At 31.2% G+C, this 13,331-nt stretch overlaps 1 long non-coding RNA gene across 2 annotated transcripts; it reads right to left on the bottom strand.

The window, feature by feature from the left end:
• Positions 1 to 11,411: 11,411 nt before the first annotated feature.
• Positions 11,412 to 13,120, bottom strand: LOC106796319 (uncharacterized). 2 transcript variants are annotated; one of them, XR_001385188.3, is made up of 2 exons: positions 12,412 to 13,120; positions 11,412 to 11,924 (listed from the first exon to the last, which is right to left on the bottom strand). It is a non-coding gene; the product is annotated as an uncharacterized lncRNA (long non-coding RNA). The 2 variants fall into 2 exon arrangements; XR_003264833.2 differs by having other exon boundaries at positions 11,412 to 11,864.
• Positions 13,121 to 13,331: the final 211 nt, after the last annotated feature.

The following is a 13,331-nucleotide window of genomic DNA, read 5'->3' as shown; positions in this document are numbered from 1 at the left end:
GAAAAAAGTAGTGGCAACAATTATATATCGAAGATTCATGAAAAAAAAAATTAAAAATCATATATATATATATATATAAGGATAATGTACGAATAAAAAATGTGTATATCAAAAGAAATTATTGTTTTTATTATTGTCTTGAAACTATTAATTTTATGCTTGTTTACTTTTAAAACAATTAAATTAAAAAATCTATTAAAATATATTTTTTTAATATTATTGGTATGAAATATCTATTCACTCGTCTGCGATTAATTATCATCTGAAGACGTAATTGATCAATTTAAGGGAAATCTTATTTTTTAACCACATTTTTATATCCACAAATAGGAAGGATCCACAAATGTATTAAAAAGAGTCTAATTTTTTTACAATAATTTAAATATCTAATTTTTAATAAATAATGAGTTTTATAAAAATATTTATTATTAATTTTATTTTATGTGTAAGACTAGAAGTAGATCCACTGCTAGAAGAAAATTAAGTAAATATTATCTTAAATATCCTATTTTTTATTTATTTTACCCTATAAATATTCTTTTTTTCTTTTTTCTCATACATATTAATAAAGAGTCTCAAGGGAGGGGAACAAAGACCGTGTTTGCCCCCTTAAATCCTTCAGGGTTCACAAGTACAAGATAAATCTAATAAATCAATTTTAATGAAATTTTTTTAACCATATTTTTTTATCCATAAGTATAAAATTTGAACCAAAAACCTTATTCAAACCTAACTCAACTGGGGTGAACGACTTATTAATTACCATGAACAAGATTGTTCGTGAGGGAACAATTGTTCAGAAATAAATCTGTTAATAATTTGGGTGTTACAATATTGGTATGGACACAATTATTAATTTGGGTGTTACCATATTGAAACTGACGCGAGCAAATAATTAAGTAGAAAATAAGACGCATAGGAAATTTAACGTAATTGCTGAATTCAAAAGGCAAGGATAGATTAGTCAAAAACTGGTTTTGGAAGTGACAAGTTACATCAAAGGTTTGCCATGTTTGTGACTTTAGAATTTTGTCTATCCACTTTGCAAATGAAGACATTGGAGTTCTGAAAGCAGCGAGATGGTCCAACCTTCAAGGATTGGAACTCTTGTTGTCGTTGCTCAGTCTTTAGCAAAACTAATAAATTACATTACATACCAACTAAACTAAGTTCGTACGCGTTTGAACTACACTGAACATGCGATTGTGAATGAAGTGAATTAGTTGTGTTTTGTGATGCAGAGAATTAGTGGGTAAATGAATAAATATAATGCTATTTTTTTTCTTCAAAATATTCCTACACTCAGATTAATATACAGTTTTTTATTAACAACACCATAATGATTCGATTTGGGATTTAATTACACTTACATTTTCATTTCCTTCTTTTTATATTATCCAAGAATCAAATTGATATAGAATTTTAATCAAATTGAAGGAGCAATTGTCAATATAGATTGGACCTTCTTTAGAAGTGATATGCTTTAAGAGTAGAATCTGCTTGGCATTTCATTAATTAAATTTTTTTATCATTTATAAATTGCACAATTCTTACAAAACAGTTTTATGATATTTTTTTATCTCTCTTTATTAAATTATTTATCTTATCTCATTCCTTTCACTCTTCTTTCTTAGTTATAAAAAACAGTTGTATAAATATGTTTTTCATCTTATTATTTTCGGTTGTCAGTGCGCTGCAATTAAATCCACCTTTATAAGTATAAGGACCAAATAGATAAATAGATCGATTTTAAATTAATGTGATTTTGGGTTGCACGGTAAATGAAATTTTCCTTTCTTCCTTACGACACACTTTTCAGATGTTTTTTTTAATGAACAGTAGGATTTCCACTTTGAACATCAGATTGAACCAAATAGAAAAAAAATTATAGATTTTTTTTACAAAAATTTTGAAAAAAACATAATTCCAAAATTAACTGAAGAACATACGAGCGGACTTATGACTTTACAAAATAAAGATTGCATCTCTATAATTTGTAATAAAAAGAATAACAAAAGCCTACACTTTTTGGTAAAAATAAATTTTCCTAAAATTAATAATTTTGATCAAACTAAAATAATTTTACAAGCTTTGGTAGATACTGGTTGTTCTTTTACTTTCATATGCAAAAGTGTTCAGCCCCAACATAATTGTTTTCGAAGTAACATAATAACTAAACCTAGAACTATGTTTGGAGACATAATAACCAATGACACAGAAACAAAAAATTTTACTATCCAATTATCTATAAACTGTGATATCTTTGACAACAAAATCTTTATAAATAAAGCAGATGTTGTAGATTTACAACCAGCCAAAGAAAAAATGATTTTAGGACTCAATTTTATTGTACATGATAATAGATCAATCACTATTACTAAGGATTATTTATTGATCTCTACAAATTCACAGATGTCACCAATAATAGATGAACTCACATCAGAGTTGTGAACAAAGCATGGTGGTACCCCTATTAATGTTAATAATAAATGCCCTTGTGACACACCTGATAGCTGTAAAATAAAAGAATCGTAAAACTATGCTAGGATAGACACTCTAGAAAAATCCTATGATTATTACCAAGAAAATATTTTAGAAAGCATAAAAACAGAAACCGAGTTACACTACGAATTATCTGTAGCAGAATCTGATTACAATTCCGTTAAAATTAACAAAATTATAACTTTCGATAATATACAACAAATTATAGACGGACTAAATAAAATAAGTATAATAGGAGAAGACCCCACAAAATATTGGGAAAAAGATCCTGTTATGTGTAAATTAAAAGTTATAAACCCAGATTTGATATTCAAAACTAAAGATATTCAGTATAGGAACTTTGAACAAGAAGAATGTAAAGACCACACAAAAACCTTCTTGAATCTAAAAGTTATAACACCAAGCACTAGTCCCCATAGAAGCCCTGCCTTCATTGTCAATAAACACTCAGAGCAAAAAAGAGGAAAGACTAGAATGGTTTATAATTATAAAAGGCTCAATGATAATACTCACATAGATGGATATATTATTCCCTCTAAAGATGTGTTGATAAATAGGCAACAGAAAGCTAAATGGTTTTCTAAATTTGATTTAAAATCAGGATTTCACCAAGTTAAGATGCATCCTGATTCTATAAAGTGGATTGTCTTTTCTTGTTCATAAGGACTATTCGAATGGAAAGTAATATCTTTTCAGATTGAAAAATGCACCACAAATTTTCCAAAGAAAAATGGATAATATTTTTGGAAACTATAAAGAATTTACTTGTACATACATAGATGATGTACTCATCTTTTCAAAAAACAAAGAAGAACATTATTTACATCTCAAGCAAGTTCTTCATTTGTTTGAAAAATTTGGCCTAATAATTTCAAAGTCAAAAATGGAGATTTGTAAGACCCATATCTTTTTCCTAGGAACCGAAATAGGAAACGAGAAAATGAGGCTTCAGCCCCATATCTCCCAGAAAATCCTTGGGTTTCCAGATAAGATGGAAGACATAAAAACTCTAAGAGCTTTTCTAGGCCTACTTAATTATGCAAGAAATTTTATTAAAGACCTGGGAAAATACACAGCTCCTCTTTACAACAAAACCTCTTTAACATGACAAAGAAAATTTAATACAGAGGATATAAAATTAGTTCAGAAAATAAAAGAAATGGTTAATAATTTGCCATATCTATCACTATCTCTAGATTCCGACTATTTAGTCATAGAATGTGATGGTTGCGAATGAGGATGGGGAGCCGTCCTAAAGAAAAAGAAAAATAAATATGAAAATATTAATGATGAAGAAATCTGTAGGTATGCTTCAGGAAAATACCACATCAAACCACAGGTATATTCAACCTCCACAGATTATGAAGTAAACGCTGTGATAAATGCTTTAGAAGGATTTAAACTCTTCTTGATTAACAAAAGCGAAATCATCATAAGAACTAATTGTGAAGCAATAGTGGCTTATGATAATCAACAAATAAATACTAATAAAAAGCCTCATAAAAGATGGCTTTTATTCCAAAAATATGTTTATCATAACAGAATAAAAATAAATTTTGAACACATAAAAGGAGTTAAGAATGTTGCTGCTGATATTCTTTCTCATTTTGCAAGAATACAACAAAATGAAGCCATGTAAGGTTTCTTACCAAAATATAACACAAAAAATGTAGTTTGGGAATCAAGAATTACCCATACTTACAAACGAGTTTCCCTATCCTGGTAGGGAAGCTGTTAATGACAAATTTAACTGTCTTATTGATAACATTTGGAATATTCCAAAAAATACAAACAATAATGAGCAATTCGTTTGTTCAGTCAAGAAGGGTATAATTTGTGTCCTATACAATTTCTACATAGCAGATAACCAAGGAGTCCCCCTCCTTACAAAAGCCTCTCCTTCTGGGAAAGGTTACACAACTTTTGTCTTGTTATCAGGACCTCACAAAGGTATTTATACCAATTTTAAAGACATTTGCCTTGCAAATGAGGGTATTCAAAGCCCAATCTACAAAAGATTCTATTCGAAAGAAAAAACCGAAAAAGCTCTTGAGCTAAACACCACAAACATGAATAAAATAAAAAGGTCCTTGAACCACAAAACACTACCATGTTCATAAATACTGACCAAACCAAGGTCAGCCACAAAACCTATAAAAACATAGTAAGTCCAAGTATCCCCGAACCAATAAATGGCATGAACCTAGAAAATTTCAAGAAGATACAAAGCTTATTGTTTAAGGTGCACAATAACCAAACACAAATTTCGGGTCTCTACATAGGTGTGCATGCTTACTTCAACCAAAAATTTGTATGCACCAACAAAACTCCTTATTGCCAAGACAAAACCAACTGTCCCTGCAAGATAAAATTCCTCTTTAGAAAAGCTAGACTAGACTTGGACCAATTTAAGTCCTTTAGATATGAAGACCTGGCGATTTCCGCGAAAAGCCTATTAGATTATGGATGTTTGGAGTTAATCCTGATTCCTCCATCTGATAGATTCGAGGGATTCAACCCCTCAATCAATGAGGCTATAAACCTTATTCAGGAAGAAATAATGGACTACATTGCCATCAAAATAACAACCTGCTCGAGCAACTTTACTGCTCAGAACTACCCATGTCATGTTATGAAACTCTTACTAGAGGATCATAGAAACTATCCCTGCCTGTTCAATGATGAATACGAAAGTTGGGATGTACATGGTAATACACAGTATCAATATAGCCTCATGAGGGCACAAATTCAAGGCTACCAATGGTTCTTCTCAGAATCAGATAAACGTGAGTTTGATCTAATAAAGGAAACCCATGACACAAAGCTTTTTCTACCATCATACAATGGGAAGTTCTTTATTCCTTTTTCGGTTGATCACAACAATAAATTGGTTCAATCCTTCCAAAAAGATAAGAAAGACAAAAAAATTTACAAAGCTAGTGGATGTCATGGACAACAAACCCCTCCTTTCCCATCCACCGACCTCTCAATGGAAGACTCATCAAAAACATCTTCTGTTCCAAAAATATCCAAGACGAAGAAGATGTTACTATCACAAAATCAACCAAGAATTGAAGACAAAAGCATCCTGCCAAAACACAGCCAAAATTTAAGGCGGGAATCTTTACTGTTGTATAGACTATGACATTGGGTTTATCTATAAAACTTTATTTGTAAAAGACAGCCCTGTGATAAAGTAAATGAACAGTAACTTTACTATTCTTGATTGAAGGGGCTTTTGTCTTTTTCTATCGGTTTTCTCTATATAAAGGGTTTTTGGGTTCAGTTGTGGACACGCTGAAAAAAATACTAGACCCACTAGTGAGAGAAACTGAAAGGAGAAAGATTGTAATAGTAGTCTGTGTAATACCAAGTTTCTTTTTGGATCCTCCCCTTCTTCCCCTTTTTGATTCCTCTAATAAATTGTAAGTATGAGTTCTACCATGTCTAGCTAATCTTTTCGAAGGCACCCTCAAGGGGCCTTAGTTATCTTTATTTAGAAAATGCGAATATGATTTAGAACCCAGTTGTTTTATTGTAAATAGTTTTTCTTTATTTTTTTCTGCTTATTTTTTTAAAACATGGGATTGGTAAGCCTGCAAAGGTGTGCCCTTGATAACTGTTTTTGAAAAACAATGAAAGTTCTTTATGGTTAGGCTGGTGCTTGGAGGAAAATAAGATCAATGTAAGACCCAAAGAAGTTTGCATTAGTAAGGATCTTCAGTACTCGGCTTAATAATATCCAGAAGACCAATAAGGATCTTGTATATTTTTCTAAAAATAAAAAAAAAGTTCGGGTTCATCATATTCTATATTTTTCATAAATGAGATAGCTTACAGTGTCCACTTGAGGAGTGCCCTCTATCCATCTAATTTGATCCTTTTCTTCCGCATACCGCTTACTCTTAACTATTATTGATTACTCTTAACTGTATATTTATTTACCTGTTTTAATATAATATAAACCTAACTAGGAGGCTCTGCCACCTTTGCTGTTCTATATTATATATACCACTGTTTGATTTTACTTCCTTTGTTTTATCATATAAGCAACTCCGTACCACACTGGTATTAGAGCTTATATTAGCTCTGGATAAACATCGCGACATAATTAATAATACTAGTACTGCTAATAAAGTCTATAAAATCTTTTGAGGACATATCTGAAACTCTAGATAATCTGGCAAAAACACAAAATTTGTTGTTTAACAAAATACAAAATTTGGAAAATAAAGTTAACGACATTTTTAATATTCTTAAAGCAAAAGAACAACAAATTCATTTTTCTACAAACAAACTAGATAAAATTACAATACAGCTTTCTAAACTTGATCTAGGAAAGACAACAAGCCAGACCTCAGCTAAATTTGTTTTAGCAAAACCTAGAAAATGAGGACTATACCTTTTACAGGAGCATCACAAACACTTTCAGGACATAATCCTGTTACTGAATCCATATACCAACATCCTGAAATCTTAGATAGATTTTTTAGAAGAACAAACTCTAGGACCAGACAACGGGAACAAATAGTAGATACAATATCTAATATTGACATTGGATCAAATTCTAGGATAGATTCTCTCAATCCTAGACAATTATACAACTTAAACTGGTTTGCTTCAGATAGAACTAGTTTACACAAACCAGTTTAGGTTGTATAATTGTCTAGGATTAAGAGAATCTATCCTAGAATTTGATCCAATGTTAATATTAGATTCTATATCTACTATTTGTTCCAATTGTCTGGTCCTGGAGTTTGTTCTTCTAAAAAATCTATCTAAGATTCCAGGATGTTGGTTTATGGATTTAGTAACAGGATTATGTCCTGAAACTATTTGTGATGTTCCTGTAAAAGGTATAGTCCTCATTTTCTAGGTTTTGCTAAAACAAATTTAGTTGAGGTATGATTTGTTGTCTTTCCTAGATTAAGTTTAGAAAGCCGTGTTGTAATTTTATCTTGTTCATTTGTAGAAAAACGAATTTGTTGTTCTTTTGCTTTAAGAATATTAAAAATGTCATTAACTTTATTTTCCAAATTTTGTATTTTGTTAAACAACAAATTTTGTGTTTTTGCTAGACTATGTAGAGTTTCAGATATGTCATCAAAAGATTTTATAGAGACTTTATTAGCAGTACTAGTATTATTTCCACGTGCACACACACTTTGAATCGAGTATGTCCTTGGGAGAGGAGATAAAAAAAGAGAAAAAGTCTGACAAGTGATATAATTAGAATTTAAAAAACTAATAAAAGGAATATAACATGTGTAAAAATATAATTCAAATTGATTAGAAAGTAGCTATAAGGTTTTGCAATCATTACTCAATTGCTCGATTTTTTCAACTTACATTCTATTAATTTCTAATGTATAAAAAATAATATTGGGTCTCAAAAGCAGAACAATATTGGTTGGACTTAATTGTGAGCACCATTTCGATTTAACTTCTCTCATAAGCCTGATCTCATTCTGTGATAAGATTCAATCTGCTCAAGCTTTGGATGTGGTGCTTGCTGCCATCACCTTTGCTTTCTTCAACATTTGGACAACAAGGAACAAGATTAAATATGACAACTCCAAGATTAATTTCAGGTCTGTCACCTCTGCTATTTTTGCTAGTGTTCATCTTTCTGGTCACTTTTCTTCTGATACTATGACAAACTCAATGTCAGATTTTGGTATCATTTATAGCTTTGGTATCAGTTCGCACCCTAGAAAAAAGAGAGTCCATTAAACAGGGTTTGTGGAAACAACCGACTGCTCTTTGTATTAAGTGTAAAACAGACGGGGCAACAAGAGGATTCCCAGGTATGGCTGGCAGCAGCGGTATTTTTATAAATGTTGGGGTCTCTAATGGTTTTTTTTTTTTTTTGCTGAGTATGGCTGTTGTTCTGGCTATTGAAACAACAATTTCTTACAATTGGAGGCACTTCTGGTTGGAAACTGACTCTAACCCTGCTCCTCCTCGCTTTCAGCCACCCAAAATCAGTTCACTGGTCTATTAACACTAGCTGAACGAATTGTATAAATCACACTAATCATATTAATTTTAGAATCTATCATATTTATAGAGAAGGCAATGCTTGTACCGACAAGCTTGCTTTTTTTGGTGTTTAGTTTTTTGAATATACTTAATTGGTGGGATTCTCCTCTATCTTATGTTGTTCAGGAGCTCGTTAGGTATAGACAAGACTTCCTTTCTCCAGATTTTCTTAGTTTATTTAGTCTCGGCATGATTTGGCCCTCCCAAATTATTTTGTATGTCTCATTCATTGATATATTTGGAGGGGGTCTTTTTGGTAAAGTAGGGGATGAAGGGTTAACATAGTTAGGATCTCAATCTCTATTTTTCCTTTGCCCCACTCCATCTTCATTTTGACTAAAAAATAGGCACCAAAAAAGCATATTTTATCCAATAAAAACTTGAACAAAAGTATTGTTTTTATATAACATAGGTATTTGAGTTTTTTTACCGCAACTATATATCTAAGGTTGGAACTTGACATTATTAGATAATTTGGAATAATTTCGTGTTACTTAATCTAAGTGTTTGATGGTTGTATAAAATTATTATACAAACAAATGAAAATTTTAATTACTCATCATAAAAAAGAATTTATTTTTTTATAAAAAAAACGGCTTCTATTGTTGCCTTTGGATATTTCAACAAAATTATATCCAATTTAAATAGTAATACCTAGCTTGTAGCTACTATTGAAAGGAGATGTTAGTTATTAGCATTTATGATAAGACAGGCACGTCTGCTTCTATTTTAAATTACAGCAAGTTATTAGCAGATAAGTTCAGGTTAACTAATGTGCTATATATAGTCAATATTTAGTTATTAAACCAGACATCTAAGCTGTAATTTAATGAATTAAATTATTCTTTTGAAAGAAACTCTGAAACAAGAATGATGGCTCTCTCTCTATATATATAGCCATCATGCAGGCATGTAGGACGGGAGCATAATTTTGTATACAATAAATTGGGAGGAAAAGAATAACAATGAAGGAAAATAAAAGTACGAGTCAATGACGGCAGCCCAAAAATTAAGAATGGAAAGAGGTGCGCCTGTTTTCTCAAAATAAAAGGTGAACATGATAAATCTAAATGCCATAAGTGCGTATTTGACTAAAGACTGCTTAATTATATGGTCGTTGTATTAAATTTAGACCGTTAATTAATAGCACTGAACGAACCCAAACTATCACGTTCATGAATCATGGTGAATTGAAAGACTAGCATATCTGGTCAAAGACACTAAAATTAAGAAAAGTTTGAAAACTTTTTACTGGTTGTTAACAATGACGAGGATGTTAGAGGGCATTCATTAAGGTATTGATTAAGGAATTTAAAATAAATATTTTTATCAAAAAAATAAAAAAATTATATTATTCATGATTTTTTTTAGTTCATTTATGTTTTACATAATAAATATTTTCTTTTTTTTAGTTTTTTAATCAATGTTTCAAGGACACTAATTAACAACACTTTAGAGTTGAAAGCTTTTTGACGTTCATTTAATGATTCTACCTACACTCTCCTAAAAAAAAAGGTCTCATTTAGAGTGTTTTCTGTTTATAATTTTGAAAGTATTAAAAAATTAAACCCAATTTTCGCTTGTTTTTACTTTTAAAAAGTTGTTGTGAATTAGAAAAAGATAAAATAAGGCATGAAATGAGATTCAATATTTTGTGGCTATATATCTTTTTTGGTTATTGAGATCTCAACCACATCATCTCCTATCACTTCATTCTCAATTACCATGCTGAAATAAACTTGACTTAAAACAACCACTCTAACATGAACAGAACACAATATATTATAGTTCGAAAGAAAAATAACTACAGGACTCGTCAGAATTTATTAGATAATATATTGCTAAACAATTTCTTAGCACCTATGCACTCTTGCTTGATCCCCATGTTGTCAATTACATGAACATATTTAACATTTTCCTTTATAAGAGAACTGTAAGTGTTAATTGTAACAAACTTTATGTCAACAATGAATTACATCTTCATTACTATGTTGCTGTTACTAGAGAATTTAAAGATTTGCAAAACAGGAGGGTTGGTCACGTATAAGCCATACCAAAATTTTAAATATTTTTCTTTCCTACTATCGTGAATCAGCTATAAATTTCTCCTTTATAAACTTGTCCACATAACTTGTTTGAATTTGTATTTGCACTCTAAAAAAAGTTACTTACAAAATGTGGACCATTTAATACAATCAAACCAAAGCATACCTAAATTATAGACTTATTGTTTTATTTTTTTGGAAGGCAAAGGATATAATATATAATCAATAATTAGGGGAGGAATACAGATGAAAGAGTCAAACACAGATCACAAGGTGTGAAGGTTCGAACTCAACCAGCAACATACAATAAAACTAAACCAGGATACAAACCAAAAGAAGGTTCCAACCAACATCAAATAAGAAAATGACAACATTCCTATTCTTCAAACCAAATGAGAGTGAAGAATGAAATTTCCACTTTACTCAACTTGACCATTTATTGTTTCATCTATCCATTTGAGAGTGGGTGGCGTTTGAAACTATCTAGAAATAATGGAAAATTGAAATGCATATATTTTTTTGTTTTTTAAATATGTATTTTTGCTCTTTTTATTCTTGGAAATTGATTATCAATTTTAATATTTTTTCAATAAATGAATGTTAAATATTTTTGAAGTTTTAATATGTTCTATTGCTCCATTTAATATTGATATACTTTTTTCTCTTAAAGTTAATTTTAGTTTAAGACTATGCAAAACAAATATTGCACTAGAAAGGTATATAAACTATTGGCTTTTGTGAAATTTATATCCAAGCCTGCAACTTTCATGGTGACAAAAGTATTTTTAAAAATGGACAAAACACAGATCTAAAAACCATATAGACAATAATTAGATCATATATTTAACTAAAATAAAAAATTAATCAAAACATACATGTCCCTCCATGAAATAAAATAATTAGAAGATGACAACATTCCTATGCTGCCCCCTGCCAAAGTGCCCAAATGTTGCCAAAAATGAGGTTTGCCACTAGATGGTAGGGCTTGTTGGTGTCTCAACCAATTGTAACACTTATGCCACACCAAATAAGAAAATCGACTAGCGAACAAATCTACAGATTCAAGATGTTCTTCTTTACATAAAACATAGGTTGAATCATGAGATGGATCAATAATCTTCCTTTTCTTCAAACCTATTTTTTAAGATGCAATTAAGGCTAATTGAAGCTCGAGCCTAATAGCAAGCCAATGGGAGAGTTAACCCGAACATGGCCTTAAGTTTCAAACACATGACACAAAACAACTTGTATGTTTAACTTTGAACCCTTGCTCCACTGAAATAAAAGCAACATTTCCTTACTCTATCTTCAAAATGATTGCACACTTCCAACACCCTACGCGGTACAAATCAATAATAGTATATTCTACCTATATTTGAAATTTTATTCTATATACATAGAAGTAAAATGTAACAAGTGCATCGGTGAATTATAAAAAAAAAAAAGTGCATCATTAACGATTGAACAGAGTCCACATGGATGTGAATAAGTATTGTAGGGATCTTAATTGAAACACCCATTTACTGAACAACAACCATTAGAATAAAGAAGCACGGTAGTTGATTGTTTGGTATCACCATACGCCAACAACCTCAAACAATTCATATATTTTAGCAAACAAATAATCAGGAAATAAGAAAAAAGACTCACTCAAAACTCTAAATAACAACTAATGAAAGTCCAATAGGGAAAACCCAAGATTGTAGGGAAAACCCAAGATTGGAGGCAACACTTTGAGATTCAACAAAGGTAGTGATCGAAGCCACATCAAAACCAAACTTCAACAAAATGAAGAGGCAGAGAGGGAGAAAGAAAAACTTACGAGAGGGAGAAAGAGCGACAAGCGATGCAACAGATGGAGATCAGGATTTGAACAAATGAGAACACCATACTAGAGGGAGATGGAGTGTGGTGGCAAAACGAAGGAAGAGTGGCGACACAGCGGAGTAAGGGCAGATCGCCGCACCAGAGGGAGAGGAAGAGCGACAGTACAACGATGGGACGGAAGAAGAGGGTAGATCGAGATCGTGAAAAAGAGGAAGAAAGGAGTTGTTAGGGGAGTGGCACAATGGGAGATTCAGTCCTGAAAGAAAAGGTCTGTAGGGTAAAACATAAACCATTCACTATAAACCTTGTTTTTGCTCAAAAAGGGTCAAAGCTGTTTCAAAATGGTGTAAAAACCAACTCCGGCCAAGTTTTGCACAACACGTTTTTGTTTCAAAAATGCATTTCAAAATAGAAAACTGAAAACTGGTAACCACCCCGAACGGGGCCTAAAGTAAAATGATTTTTCAAGTGGCACATGAAATATAGAATAGCAGCACAAGGCTAGTTGCTGGATTTTTTTTCCCTAAAAAATCTGCAATAAAGGAACTTGAATTCTAACGGCAGAGTATAATAGTTGTCCTTGTTTCTATGGCAACCTAATAATAGACCAAATTTCAAAGAGTAATTAGAAATGTTAAGGTACATACTTTCTCACACATTCTTTCTTTATTAGTCTCTCACACATTCTTTTGAACACATTGTTGGTAATGGAAATTAAAAAAAAAGGAGAAATATTTTAATGGAGAAAATATGGATAAGTTAATTAAAATTATGATAAAAGATCATGCCAATGGAAAGTGCATCAAAAGCATTAAAAGGAAAAAGATCACATTTCTTTAAAAGTAGGAAGCAAGTTGTGTAACAGTTGTAAGTCATGATGTGATAGGAGTTTTCACCACAACTTTATAAACTACC

This window comes from Glycine max, chromosome 2, assembly GCF_000004515.6.
Source record: "Glycine max cultivar Williams 82 chromosome 2, Glycine_max_v4.0, whole genome shotgun sequence".
Classification (NCBI taxonomy): domain Eukaryota; kingdom Viridiplantae; phylum Streptophyta; class Magnoliopsida; order Fabales; family Fabaceae; genus Glycine; species Glycine max.
Note: the sequence above shows the minus strand (reverse complement) of the source record. Positions and strands in the feature narration are given on the sequence as shown.